The sequence below is a fragment of the Canis lupus genome, chromosome 21, assembly GCF_048164855.1.
Source record: "Canis lupus baileyi chromosome 21, mCanLup2.hap1, whole genome shotgun sequence".
Taxonomy (NCBI): domain Eukaryota; kingdom Metazoa; phylum Chordata; class Mammalia; order Carnivora; family Canidae; genus Canis; species Canis lupus.
This window is the reverse complement of record NC_132858.1, coordinates 32724025-32739104: the sequence shown is the minus strand read 5'-3', so window position 1 is coordinate 32739104 and position 15080 is coordinate 32724025. Positions and strand designations below refer to the sequence as shown.

At 39.0% G+C, this 15080-nt stretch overlaps 1 protein-coding gene and 1 long non-coding RNA gene across 4 annotated transcripts in view; one reads left to right on the top strand and one right to left on the bottom strand.

The window, feature by feature from the left end:
- Positions 1 to 15080, bottom strand: part of SEMA3A (semaphorin 3A) — a 454397-nt gene that overhangs the window by 295959 nt on the left and 143358 nt on the right. For all 3 annotated transcript variants that reach the window (XM_072791326.1, XM_072791328.1, XM_072791327.1), the window contains exon 2: positions 4295 to 4378. The gene's annotated coding sequence lies outside the window, so the exon portion shown is untranslated. The remainder of the gene's footprint in view (positions 1 to 4294; positions 4379 to 15080) is intronic.
- The window catches only part of LOC140613001 (uncharacterized), a 38611-nt gene that overhangs the window by 15241 nt on the left and 8290 nt on the right, over positions 1 to 15080 (top strand). The window lies entirely within an intron of this gene.

The following is a 15080-nucleotide window of genomic DNA, read 5'->3' as shown; positions in this document are numbered from 1 at the left end:
GGGAGCAAGATATTATGATACAAAAGAAAGAACTCCAAAATTAGAGTTTGGAGTTTGGGTCCTGGTGTCTGTAACTTGTATTAGATTTATCTTGGCCTAAGTTTCCTTATGTAAACAATGAAATGATCTCTTAAAACCCTTCTGGCTCAGAAATTCTGTGGGCCTAAAGACATTTAGTATAAACTATAAAGATAGAAGAAGAAGAAGGAAAAAAAGAACAGTATGAAAAACGAATTATTAGCTTCTATAGAAAAATAAATAGGGGCACCTGGGTGGCTCAGTCAGTTAAGTGCCTGCCTTCAGCTCAGGTCATGATCCCAGGGTCCTGGGATGGAGCCCCACATGGGGCTCCAGAATAAGTGGGTGAGAGCTTCTCCTTTTCCCTCTGCTTGTGCGCACTCTTCCTCTCTCTCAAATAAATAAAATACTAAAGAAAAAGAAATGATTCTGTCTGAATCTGAGATAGAATTTCTACAAACATACAGACAATGAAGTTTTCAAAAGTAAGTAATGCTTTGAGTGTGAGCAATCCACCTTTCTTTTAAAGATGGCTAGGAAATTCTATGATAAGGAAAATATATTCTAATTTCTTGAAAAATCTTAGGCATGGTTAAAACAGAATAAAATATTACAAAGTTAAAGGTAAGAGACCCTATTTAGATTCAAAATCAAACAACGCTAAATTAATAGGTGGATATATTGAGTCAAAAGGATTTTTCATTTGAAAAGTCTCTCTCTTAAATAGTGACTTTTTTTAGAGAGAATTTACATTTTTTAAATAGTGTCAGCTTAATTCAGCAACAACATGTCTACATAGAAAGGTAGAAATTTATTCTTTCTTTTATTTTTTATTTTTTTAAAGATTTTATTTATTCATGAGAGATGCACAGAGAGGCAGAGACACAGGCAGAGGGAAAAGTAAGCTCCACAGGGAGCCCGATGTGGGACTCGATCCCGGGTGTTCAGGATCACGCCCTGGGCCCAAGGCAGATGCTCCACTGCTGAGCCACCCAGGCACCCTTATTTTTTCTTTTAAATTTATTCTTTCTTTCAGTTACTCAATAAATAATGCCTATCTCTTAAACTGGTGGGTGAGGGGCAGGCATAAATAAGAAAAACTATTTTTATTTACTTATTTTTAAATATTTTATTTGTTTATTCATGAGAGACACAGAGAGAGGCAGAGACACAGGCCAAGAGAAAAGCAGGCCCCATGCAGGGAGCCCAATGCGGGACTCGATCCTGGGACTCAGGATCTTGCCCTGAGCCGAAGGCAGATGCTCAACCACTGAGCCACCCAGGCGTCCCAAGAAAAGTATACTTAATCTTGAAAATTTTATAATCAGAAGAAAAAAAATAAGATGTATACTTAGACAGAAAAAAGCTGAACACTTATGAAAAATAAAATGAATAAAAAATAGTTTGAAAATATTCAAAGAAAGAGAAAACTATACCATACACTTTAAAATGTAATTTAATAAAACCGTTAACTATCTCAAAATTTGTAAAAATTATAAGTAAAAGTGGATATTGTTAGTCCCAATGTATGAATGAGAAAATTAAATAAGGCAAAGTAATTTTCACAAGGTCACAAAGTGATCCAGCTTGAAATTCCAGAACTATATGAATCTGGAGTGTCATTTTATTCTGCTGTATGAGACAATTTCCCTAAAAACATATCACAGTTATTCAATAGTCATTTAGAATGAACCTCAAGTGGAATATCAAATTGTATATAATACTTGATATTTTCACATTCTGATTTACATTTTTTTCTTCTTTTTCATCCACACATTTTCAATTTTCCTTTTTAGTTAATATGGAATATTATCTAATTTTCCTCTCTTCCAAATTAGTATATCTTTTTCTTAACTAGTTTCTTTTAGTTGCCTTCTATTTTTTTAAATGCTTGAAATCTTTGTCACAGGCTTACTAGTAAGGTATCTGTACTTTTCAATCTAGAATTTATTTAGAATCAAACATATATGGAGCCATGTCAAGGGAATAATCAGTAATTACAGAATAATTTTCAGATTCAGGAAAGAAAAAAATGTCTTGGATCTTGCCACATTGGCATTCTCTCAGTGAGTAAGCCATCAAACAATAGAATTAGCAGGACAAGCAAAATATACTGTTAAGTAATTATTTACATTAAATATTTCACTATACATTTGCAATGTCAATAATTCTCATTTAGGTTACTTCTGTTTAAAAAAAAGGAAGTAGGGGATCTCTGGGTGGCGCAGGGGTTTAGCACCTGCCTTTGGCCCAGGGCGCTATCCTGGAGACCCGGGATCGAATCCCACGTCGGGCTCCGGGTGCATGGAGCCTGCTTCTCCCTCTGCCTATGTCTCTGCCTCTCTCTCTCTCTCTCTCTCTCTCTCTCTCTGTGTGACTATCATAAGTAAATAAAAATTAAAAAAAAAAAAAAGGAAGTAAGGGGAGACTAAGCGATATGGAACTTTGTCAATAAAAAAGTCTGATTTGGGATGACCAGGTCACATTTTCTAATAGACCAGTACTTATTGATGCCAGTTTACATTTGTGCTACTCAAAGCCTATAATCAAATGTTCAATTCTGCAAATAATTCCATTAAATGCAATATGTGGAAATAAATTTCATCAGATTTTAGTCAAATTTGATACTTTGACTTTAATAAATAGTCATACTAATTACTATCCCACTTCAATCCCATGTGTACATTGTTAATTGTATTCAATAACTTAAGACTCATCCATTTGGATTGTTGATGTGTTTATAAATTAATTTTGAAAAACTGGCTAGATCTTTAAGTATACATCTTTAAGTACCACTATGTATGCCTCCAGCCTTCATAAATTTGGAACAGATTTTAATCAGTATCCAAGGAATGCATTTTGTGAATTTTTCCTCCTTTATGGGTGCCCTATGAGGCAATTGTAATTGGAAAAATAGAAAAAGAAAATAATGTTTAGTATTTGTGCACAGGATACACTAATGAAAAATAGCATCCAGGAAACTGGTACTGTCGGAGGCTAAAAATTAATGTAGCCCAATAATGAATATATGTATGTATAGATATGTTTATACGTATGTGTAAATGTATATATTTGTATAGAGAACAGGCAATACAAATGTCATATTTTGGAGTCTTTATTGACCTATCAGTACTAATGTATGAGATGTGGCATAAAAAAGTTAAAAATCCATAATGACTTGACACTTTAATTGCTTCAGTGTTAATCTCATATCACTACATTTTTACCTTATGTGATGAATGTTTTGCATTTGGAAGTGATGCTTCCATTTAGCAATTGTAATTTCCTTAAAATTCCTAAAAATATTATTTTTCTTGACACTAAATATGAAAAAACAAGGAAAAAGCATTTGTTCACATTAAATAGAAATAATCATCTAATTAAATTCCAAGGCACCTAATAAAATTGGGACCCCCTTATTTTTAGTGAGATAAAATTAATAAATGACTCTTTTTCTACTCAAACAACTATAAGGGAAATACTATTTAGATTCAGGTTTTTTTTCTTGCCATTCTCATATACTAGCTATGATCTTAAAGTGTATGTTTTAATTCCTTATTCATTTCTTCTAACAGCAATTCTTGCCGGTAGCAATATATATAATATAGTGGGATGATAAACCTAATGCTGCTGAATTTTCTTTGTACTTACAATGAAATGAAGTTTGAGGAACATTTATAGTTAAAAAGGGTTTAAAAAATAATATGAATACATTCAGATTTCTATTTTACTTTAAGGGTAATATTTCAGTCTCATATCTTAGGTCAAAATTAAGATAGTGTAACACACTACAAACTGGCTCCTCTCCCTGTGCTTGGCACTCAAGCCTTTGAATGGATTGTAGCTGATAGTAACCATATGTGGTCCAGGAAATGTAGAAGGGGCAGGCTGGCCAAAGGATCTTTCTAGATGGCAATCTGCCTCCATGTCAGATATCTTTGCTCTGTGGCTCTTGGGGAACTTGGTAAACCTGGTCTAGTCCAACATATAAAGATTAAAAAAAAAAAAAAAAAAAGCAAAACAGTGGCCATTCAGATCTTGACATTTTGAGGTGGCAATGTGGCTTCCCTATGAACCATTTTTTTTTAATGTTAACAGCAGTCTCATATATCTAAGTCATTCCAAAGAATAAAGAATATTTAAGTAAAAACAGAAAGTGCCCTTAATTTCTAAAAATTATCCTCTAAATTATACACTGAAGAAATGTACTAGCATATCTAAATTTTCACCAAAACTTATTAACATGCAAATATATGCATACTTTAAGATCTCTTACCTCCTTCTGGAAAAATTTTTAATTCCTGAGGTACATCTGTTCAGTCCAATTGGTGATTTTAAGTACCTGGACACTTCAGATATCCTATAAAGATAAACAAATTCATTCTTAGAATTCCAATATAATTAAAAAAATAGGCAATTAATTAATAGGTGCTCCACTAAATTAAAAGTCAGTATAATTGCCTTTTAAATGTTGCATAGGAAAATGTAACATAGGAAGGAAAAAGGCATTATGGGAGGTGGACATTGAATTTGATAAACATTTCACTCTGTCTCCCTCAACCAAATTATGATTTTTAATCACTAATTGGAATTGAGGTACTTTGAAATTATTCATTATTTAGGGTGTGACTCTGGTAAAGAATAACTGATTTATTTGAGAATCAGTTGAAATTTTAACACACTCTATTGACTTGTCCATAATGCTATGATGTCATTAACATTTTTCACTACTGACGATGAGAGGCTCACACTGACAACCCAGCTAAGCAGTAATTTCATGGCACTGTTAGCAAGTAACTGGATTTTGCTTTAACAAAAGTTTTCTTTCCCACCAAAGAAAGAAATTATACCATATGTGAAAATAAACAGAAATTTTAAATAATTGAATCTTTCAAAATATGAAATAAAAACATCCTTTGAATAATTTTATTTTACTAAAACAGATGCTTTGTCAGTAATCATACACTATTTAACATTTGAATAATGAAAATAATTTAGTAAACAAATAAAGACAACTCAAATCTGGACCAGAGGCTTAAAAATATCTCAACTGAGAAAATACACAATTTGGTTAAAACAAAAATAGTATGCGATAAAGATTCATTGGCTAAGTATTAACCTTATTAAAAAATTTTAATCTTATTTAAGTAAATAGAAACTTTATTCTGAAGTAGCATTTCTCTCAAAGTTATATCCAATCCTGTTTTTTTACAGTACATTTTGTGAGAAATATAGAATATATCTAGATTACTATATTTTTGAGAAACATAGACTATATTATCCAATATGCACTTATACAACATATTTTTGTTGGATCCCTTACAATCTGATAGATTAGGGACACTTCAAGAGTTGACTTAAGCAAAAAATTTATGCTAGGTATAGAAGTAAATAGATAATCTATTAACCCAAGTATACATGCAAACACTGAAACTCAAATGTCAATACCACATTAAATATCCCATGGACACATGTATCATATAATTGTGAAATTACTTCAGTGATAGGATGGAAAACAAGATCTTTGGGGGAGAGGAGTCAAGTAAGCAAGACTAGTGTTTTTGAAGTCTACATGGGTACTGAAATTACCATACTGTATGACAAGAAAGGTGTTAGAGAGACAGTAAGCTAAGACTAAAATCTTAACAGAAGAGAGGAAGTGACCAGAGAGGTTGGTAAAAAAAACTTCTATAAAGAAGAATAGCAGCTGGTATCTGCTAATACCATGAGATCATGGGTAGAGAGTTTTAGGGAGGGGAAAGGAGACTTTTGGAAGTGATCCTGAAGAGTAAGAGAATATCACCTCACCTCCAATCTCAGCCATTTAAATGGTGTGGTAGGGAAATAGCCATCCCTTGGAGCTGACATGAGAAGCAGGATTACTAAAAAAGAACCAGGCTTCATTTAGAGAGAAGATAAAGGGAAAGTACATAAAAGTGGCTGAAGATGAAGGGGTTTTGTTGGTGAGTTCAAGAGAGCATGGTGAATGGGTATCAGGAGACAGAGAGGAATTGCCATGAGGATTAGAGATCTCAGAATCAGGAATATCTTGGAAGTTCTGGGTTCCTTTTAGCTACTGACATAAAATGAGAGAGTGTGAGACATCTTAGGGATGAGCAATCAAATCCTGATTTTTCCAAGACAGAGTAGCCTGCCTGTGTCAATGGGGACAGGGTGATGGTTGTGAGGTCTCATCAGGGGTGTTCGAGGCTTCAGCATTACTATTTGACTCTTGATGATAGTGCTCTCTAGGCAGCACAGGCTGTGTGAATTCCTCCCGACTTCTGATGGACATCTTTAGGTTGGCACAGAGACTCTCTCCCTTGACCCGAAACAGCAGTGGCCTGTAGAGGAGGAACATACACCACGTGTGGGCCTCCTTATGATTTACACAGAAGGCATCTTATGTCCAGTAAGAGGTCAGCTTACTCTGAGCACACTGGAACTCTCCTACGCCCTTCTGGTGATGGCTTCACTCCTATCATGGGCTGAATCTTCAGCACATGAAAACCTAAAGGCCTGTGGAGGGAAGATCAGACTACTTCAGCATCCTGATCTCCTCTGACTTCTACAGTTGTAAGTCTAAAGAAAGGGACGTTTTATTCCAAATATAAGGGCTTCCATTTTTTTATATGTTTGGATTTTCTTTTATCCTGAAATGCAGGTTCTAACTATTTCATGAATAGCTTCATAAACTTTAACTGGTCTAATTGTTCATAACCCATGTCAATATTTATTATTAATTCATTAAATATTTATTATTCATTATGTGCCAGGCACCATTTTTTGCATCATTAACTACTAATTCATGAGCCTGGCCTTGAGACACTTAAATTTTATACAAACCATAAGCCAAATAATATGTAAATTAATAATATAATGTCAGTGATAGTAGGTGCTATAAAATAAAAGGATCGAAGGTAGTTGAATATTGATTTGCTTGGGATGGTCAGATAAGTCCTCTCTGAGTTGGTGAAATTTTACCTGAAGTTTAAAGGAAGAAACCCCATGGAAAATTCAGGAAGGCATATTCAAGATCAAAGAAGTAATAAATACAAAGGTCCTCAGGCAAGATTGTACATAGATTGTTCCAGAAATAGCAATAAAATCATGAATAATGAGTGTGAAAAGAAAACTAAGAAAAAGATGTAGAAGCAAAATATAATACAGTTACAACTACAAATGAATTTAAACTGATTGGAAAATTTTCTACAAATATTGATAAAATCAATGCCATGAACAACAGTTCTCTAGTTAACAGTGAAACATTGGTTGAGTCAAAATAGTAGGGGGAAAATGCTGTGGATAACAAGTAATTAAAATAGCTTGCTTAACAATGGAAGTTTTACTACTTCATTTATCTCTCTATAAAATTGATCAAATGGAACAATCATGTTGGAAAAAAAATTAATACTTGGAATTTTGGTTAATTCAATAGTTATAACTATGATTAAAATATACTTGTTTGACAGAATAAAAATATGCATTTCTTTGATAACGTAGAGAGAGAATCTTCTGGCACAGATGAGTTTTTCCACCTATCGTTGAGAACATTATATGAGCCAAGTAGGCACTTGCAGATAGAAAATATCTGATCCAACCTGACAGTTCTTTTTTTCAATTCACACCGTATAATTCTTCAACAAAAAATCTGTCAAGGGAGGTTCCATTAGTGTCAGGTAAAGATTCCTAACCAGCATACTTTTAACTTATTTAAAATGATAGTAACAAGTGATTCTTAAATGAGAAACTCCTACTGCAAATAAAATGTAAGTCTTTATCTTTTTATTTTCTTTGATCCTGGTGTTCTCCCGGAAACTCTAAAGGAGTTGTAACTTTGACAAATCTGATGTCTGCTAGTTCCTACAGGGATGTCCTAAGAACAAATGCAACATTCTACTTTCTGCTCTACTTGTTTTCATTAAACAATGATTTACTAGGAGTTACCTGAATTGAAATCTACCTTGGTCATTTTCTTTAAAAATAGCATAGCAAATTTATTGGAAAGACTTAAAATTGTCATTAATATTTCTAGAAAAGTTCATTACAAATTTAATCTCATTCTCTCTCGTGCTCTCTGTTTCTCAATCCTCCTCCTTTCCTCCCTCCATCTCTCCTTCTCTTTGTCTCTTGTGAGAAGATGGGAAGATGAGGTCATTTGGGAAAAACATATGAATAAATTAAAAACTAATCAACTGAGGTTTAATTTCATTTACAATGCAGAATTCCAATTGATTTTGATTTGCATTAGTAGATGTATTATATTTCAAATAACTTGAAGATACGTGTTGTCCTGAATACTTAAAAGTACCACAGTGTGTAAATTTAAATTTCAAACATTCTTCTAATTATACAATTTCCATATTTATTTATTTATGCACTTGAAATACTTATTAGCTATATCTATTATGTTAGGCAATGTTTTAGGTGCCAAATTAAATTAGGTGTACAGCTAAAATATAACCTCTGGTGAGTGGGGACTTGCTTTCTAGTTGCCATTATATCCTTAGTGAATAGAACGATGCCTGGCAGAGAGTAGCATTTAAATATATAGAATGAATATATATTTTATGTGGATGTATATATTTGAATGACTGTATATATTTGAGTAAATGAATGAATGTGTTCTCATCTCCTTCTTTTATGTTACTGGGAATCAGACAACTGAATTAATGACTGAAGAACAACATGATGAATGTGACGATGGAACTAAGTATCAAATCTTAGGAAACACAGCGTTAAGAATCCAAATCAGACAACAGGGGTGTTCAGGGCTCTAAGTCTGGAAACAGGATTAAAGATGCATAGTCAAGATTTCAAGTACATACATCTGGGGCTGAGCCTCATTAGGCTCTAGAGAAAATTGCTGGGGGATCAAACATATACTTCTCAAGGTCCCAGAAAAATATTTAAGTTGTAAAAAACTAAATGGCTTCTAGAATATGAAAAAATATGCAAATCAGATATTAAGGAATATGTAACTAAATGCCTATTAAACTTAACCTCTCAACCTTATTAATTGTTAAATTGAAACTTCTTATAATTAAGGTTCTCTTACTCTGCAATTTTCCCTCAAGATGCATAATAATTATTGAAAAAATCCCAGAAGATAATAACGAAAGGGCAAGTTTATAAAGTCTCTTCAAATTTTTAATATAAACAAACAAAAATGTTTAATGTAGGACAGAGGTAGATTTAATATATTTGAAAACTAGGGGGCAAGGTCACCAAAACAAAGAAATGACATCTAGGGTCTTTCAAAAGACCTAAAACAGGCTGGTATCATCCAGTCTTAGACTGGTTCTGACATAGGCTAAAAATAAATATAATTTAATTAAAATATTTGCTTGCTATCTATCTTCTCAGCAAGCAATTTCTAAACCCTACATTGTCATTGATTGTCCCAAATTTAGAATAGAGAAATGGAACTAAAAACATCATTTTTATGTTTCAGTGAGATTAAAAAGTATACACAAATAGAAAATTAATGCAGTTGTCCTTAGTTTAATACCCTTAAGGGCGACTATTGCCTTAAATAAACTTCCAGTGTCTTTTTTAGCAGACTTTAAATCAACCAGAACACATTTCTTAGGACAGTTTTAGGTCATTAAAAGGTCATGAAGAAAACTCAAAAGGTAAAAGATAATTTCTAAAGGCTTTTAAAAATTATAATTTTGAAAATTACAGTAAAAATTACAATTACAAAAATTGAAAACAATTTTCCAATTCAAAACTAAACATCACCTATAGCTAAATGTATGAATGTACACACATATTAATAATTGGATCTTGTAAATGTTCATTCATATATATCTCATAATATACATACATTATTTACATTCATATGAAATTTATAAAATATCTGTTATGTATAACATGCACAGTACATATGCATATGCATGTGTGTGTTTCACACACACACATACACACACCTTAGAAAATAATTTGTACATACTTTGTTACATTTTAATTATAAGCTTGAATCGCCCAAGAGCTTAGTACCAACAAATTTTTGGAATGCCTAATTCCACATGGTGATCACTATGTGATCACTAAATCTAAATACGTAGAATTTCTTATCCTGAATATCTATGATTTGTTAGAAGACTTTGAATCTACTATTTTTTTTATTTAAATTTTTTTTTTAAATTTATGATAGTCACAGAGAGAGAGAGAGAGAGAGAGAGGCAGAGACACAGGCATAGGGAGAAACAGGCTCCATGCACCGGGAACCCGACATGGGATCCGATCCCGGGTCTCCAGGATCGCGCCCTGGGCCAAAGGCAGGCGCCAAACTGCTGTGCCACCCAGGGATCCCCGAATCTACTATTTCTTAATCATAATTATAAACATTATTGGTACATATATTTTTTGAAGCTTCCTGATGGTTGCAACATCTTTTATTCTAAAGTTACTTGCAATAGAGATTTAGATTTTACTTTTCAAAACATTGCGGATAAAATAACATCTTTTTAATCACAGTGGCCACTTGACTCCAATTAAATCATGTACTGTTATTTATCATTTTTTTGAGGATATCAGCTGTGATATACTTTTAAAGCTCTTTTTTTTTCCTGAAATTCTATTGCCCTCAAAATCAAAAGAATTGAATTTTGAGAGTAAAACAGCAGTAATTACAGGAGTAATGAAACTATAAGTCTACAAGTCACAAGCCATTTATTGTGCAATTCACAGTTATTTGAGAATAAATCAAAATAATTCCTTATTGTCCTTTTATGTTGTCTCAAACATTTTAACAGCAGACTTTCCTCTTTAAATTTTTTTTTTAATTTTTATTTATTTATGATAGTCACAGAGAGAGAAAGAGAGAGAGGCAGAGACATAGGCAGAGGGAGAAGCAGGCTCCATGCACCGGGAGCCTGATGTGGGATTCGATCCCGGGTCTCCAGGATCGCGCCCTAGGCCAAAGGCAGGCGCCAAACCGCTGCGCCACCCAGGGATCCCAACTTTCCTCTTTAAATTACCCATTAAGAAACTGTTGTTTTTTTCTTTCCTCTCAAGTTTAATGGCATATTCAGTTTTACACTTAATAGGTAAAACTGTGCTTGTGAGTAGGCTTTAGATACAAAGGTCTAGAAGTGTATGCAATGTTCATAGATGAAGGCTTATGAGTGAAGAGAGATTTTTTTTTACAAGTATCACATCCAATTTTTCTACCCTTCAAGTGTGTGTCCCATAGCTTTTAAATTCATTCTAGACCTGACCAATGGCCTAAGATATTTTGATAGTCGCCTGTCTATAGAGACCCCTCAGGCTTCACTCAGTGAATATATCTAGTTTTGTAATTAGATAAAGAGGTGAAATTCTAAATAAGACAGAGATTGGGGACGCTTGGGTGACTCAGTAGTTGAGAGTCTGCCTTGAGCTCAGGGTGTGATCCCAGGGTCCTGGGATCGAGTCTTGCATCAGGCTCCCCTCAGAGAGCCTGCTTCTCCCTCTGCCTGTGTCTCTGCCTCTCTCCTGTGCCTCTCATGAATAAATACATAAAATCTTAAAAAAGAAAAAGATAGTGATATAAATCTATGGCTTAAGTTCTTGGAAACATTAGGAAAATAAAAATCAGAAATATCTATTTAGGTACCTTGTAAATTGTATGTTACAAGGCACTCTATTTTCCACCCAGTGGGTATCTAATATTATATGAGTGAAACAGATATCTAAATTATACTAATCTTAGTAATATCAATGAGTCAAATATTTATAAGCAGCATCAGCATCATTAGCTCCATTAGAAAAGAACAATCACCCAAAAATGTGAAGCAACTGGCATGTTAGTATACTCAATACATAGCAGGACTTAGTCCTATAACTCCAAATTCATGCACTCTCCCGCTATGTCTCTTCTAAGGCAAATGTGTGATACTGCATCATTGTCAAAATAGTTCCGTCCCTGCCCTACTGTGTCCTTCCATATCCGAAAGATAGACTTCCCACTCCTTTGACTTAAGAGTGAGCAATGTAACTTGCTTTGGAAAATAGAGTATGAGTACAAGTGACATGGTCTACGTCTGAGCACAATCTGTAGAGGCCACAACATGGTGCGGTCATCACCTTTCGTCAGGGGATATCTGCTCATCCTAAAGTCTGGGTACAAAAGAATAAAGCAGGACTGAAACCATCATGTGGAATAATCATTATGTGAGCGATATAGAAAAGTCTTTATTCTTATTGTAGGGCCATCAATTACCTGAGCATAAACTTAGCTTATTTGCTAATTGATAGGCAATTTGGTGCTTAGAAGTAACGTAGTACAGTGAGGATAAGTTACAGGTCCGTCCTGAGGTCAAGCAGCAGGCGCTAAGAGATCGTTTATTGGCGGTGGGAGGGAGGGAGCCGCAAGCACAGACATTCGGTAAGGCTGCAGATTCTGCAGCTTGGGGAGCAAACCATGCTCTAAGTTAGTGGTGGTCTAACGTCCTACTCACACCTTAGCGGGTGCTGGCCAGCTGGTGAACTGAACCAACAGGAAAAGAGAGAATCTGGAAATTGTAGGCCTTGCAGCATTGAAAGATAAGCCTGTTTCTTATCTCCGATTAGTAAAAGAGAAAATTGTGGAAAACCGCGGAGCTACAAAAGCCAATCGCAACTCAGCATCTCCGCAAAGAGGAGATCAAGGGTGTCTTTGTAGCCGATTAACACGACAGCCAGCGGATACTCGCCTTTGGATGAAGTGACTCCGAGAAAATAGAATCCAAACAAAGGGGTCTAAGCCTTTAGAAGCCCAGAGCGCTCGAGGCACCTGAGTTTCGAGGAAAAGAATCGCGGACGACGCTACTGGTGCGTAGCAGGGAGTAGAAGATGCATAACAAACAGGCTTCTATGTGTTGAGAACGTTGTCCTGCCGGTGAGTTAGCAGCCGGGAGTAAGAGACAGTGAGTGTTTGGGATTTCAACTAAACTGTAGGATCCCCACATTTCCCCGGGCGGCAGAGCCAGGCTGACGGCTGTGGGGCCTGCGCGGCCTGCGGGGCTGCCCGGCGCAGGGGCGGGGCGGGCGGGGCGGGCGGGGCGGGCGGGGAGTGGTTCCCGGACCCGGAGAGGGTGTCGGCCCTGCCACTTGGCTCCGCCGGGCTCTGCTTGGCCAGCGCCCTCCATCGCGCTTCTCCTCCGTGCTGACCACGGCGTGCTGCTCCACCACAGTGTATCACAAGGGTGTGCGCGTGCATGTGTGCATGTGTGTGCGCGTGTGTATACATGTGTGCGTATGTGTGTGAGCATGTGCGCGCGTGTGCGCATGTGTGAGCGTGTGTGCGTTTGTGCATGTGCATGCGTGTCTGTGTGCACGTGTGCGAATGTGCATGTGCATGTTTCTGTGCGTGTGTGAGCACGCTCGTGTGTGCGCATGTGCATGTGTATATGCATGTGTGCGTGCGCGTGTGTGCACGTGTGTGTGTGTGCGTGCACGTGTGTGCGTGCGCGCGTGTGCTTGGGCAAAGGCCTAGAGCACGTGTACGGTTTCCCAGTCCCGCAGAGCAGGTCTCCGTCTGGTGGTGGCTCCCGAGTGTGGCGCTGCCGAGCCGGTTCGCAACAGGCGGGAGTGCGGGCTCGCGACCCGGCTGCGGGCGGACGCCGCTGTCGTGTGATGGGCGGTGCGGCTCCGTGGGGCTGGCCGCTGCCCGAGGGGCACACCCGCGGCCCCATTCCTCTCCGCGTGGTCGTCGCACTTGCTCGGGCATTGACGTGTGACCGCAAGCAGCCGAGCGGCATCGGGGCCGAAGCTTCGAGACCCGGCTCGCGGCCCCCGAGCTGCCCACGTGCTGCGAGCTCCGCAGGTGCGAGGCCGGCTTCTCCCCGCGGGCGGCGTCGGGGCGCAGCAGGGCCCGCACGTGCCCTGTGAGCGCGCTGAGCGCAGGGAGCCCCGTGCCCGGTAGGCGGAGCCCGGGACCAGGTGCCCGGGACCAGGTGCGGCGGGGGCTGCAGTGCCGGGACAAGCAGGAGCAGGCGCTTAGGGAGCCGTGGTTCCGGGGCCGCACGCGGTGCTCTGTCCGTAGGAGCCGTGCGCACAGCCCGACGGGGAGCAGCTGGGGCGTGGGACTCTTGTAACACTCCCTTCGCAGGACCGTAGAGTCACGAGGAATAAGTAAGTCACTGAAGAGGGCACAACGTGGAGAAGTTCCCTGCTGTGAGGGAGCCCCGCGGGCCGCGCAGCCGGGGCCGGGGCGCCGCCCGAGGTCCCGGGTCGCGCCAGGGCGAAGCCAGGGACGCACCGCGGCGCCGGGCCGGTACTCGGGCACCGGGAGCACGGGGAGCACGGGGAGCACGGGGCGCACGGGGAGCACGGGGCGCACGAGGCGCACGGGAAGCACGGGGCGCACGGGAAGCACGGGGAGCACGGAGCGCACGGGAAGCACGGGGCGCATGGGGCGCACGAGGAGCACGGGGAGCACGGGGAGCACGGGGCGCACGAGGAGCACGGGAAGCACGGGGCGCACGGGAAGCACGGGGAGCACGGGGCGCACGGGAAGCACGGGGAGCACGGGGCGCACGGGGCGCACGGGGCGCATGGGGCGCACGAGGAGCACGGGGAGCACGGGGCGCACGGGGCGCACGGGAAGCACGGGGCGCATGGGGCGCACGAGGAGCACGAAGAGCACGGGGCGCACGAGGAGCGCAGGAAGCACGGGAAGCACGGGGCCCACGGGCCCTACGCCTCCAGGGATTTTCCACTTTTGGGAACCTGGGTCTTACTGATAACATCGCCCCTGGAGACCCAAGTCCCGCGGAGGGAAGACTTGAAAGTCGATACACTTTCTATTCTTTGATGATTGGCACAGGAATAAGACATACACGTTTCACGTCCGTTTTTTTAAGATCTCAGCTATAGTCATTAAGTCATAAAATCATAGGATATAAACAAATAATGACAAATTATCCAAATTGCCTCCGTGACAACCAGCCTTGTGGCAGTTCATTGCCTTCCGAAACAATTATGCAGGCCACCTTTGGCCAACAAAGTTTCCCTCCATTTTATTTTTAATGTGATACAATGATACAAGAAACAAGCAGACCACACTGATAAAAGCAACCAACTGCACGTTTTTA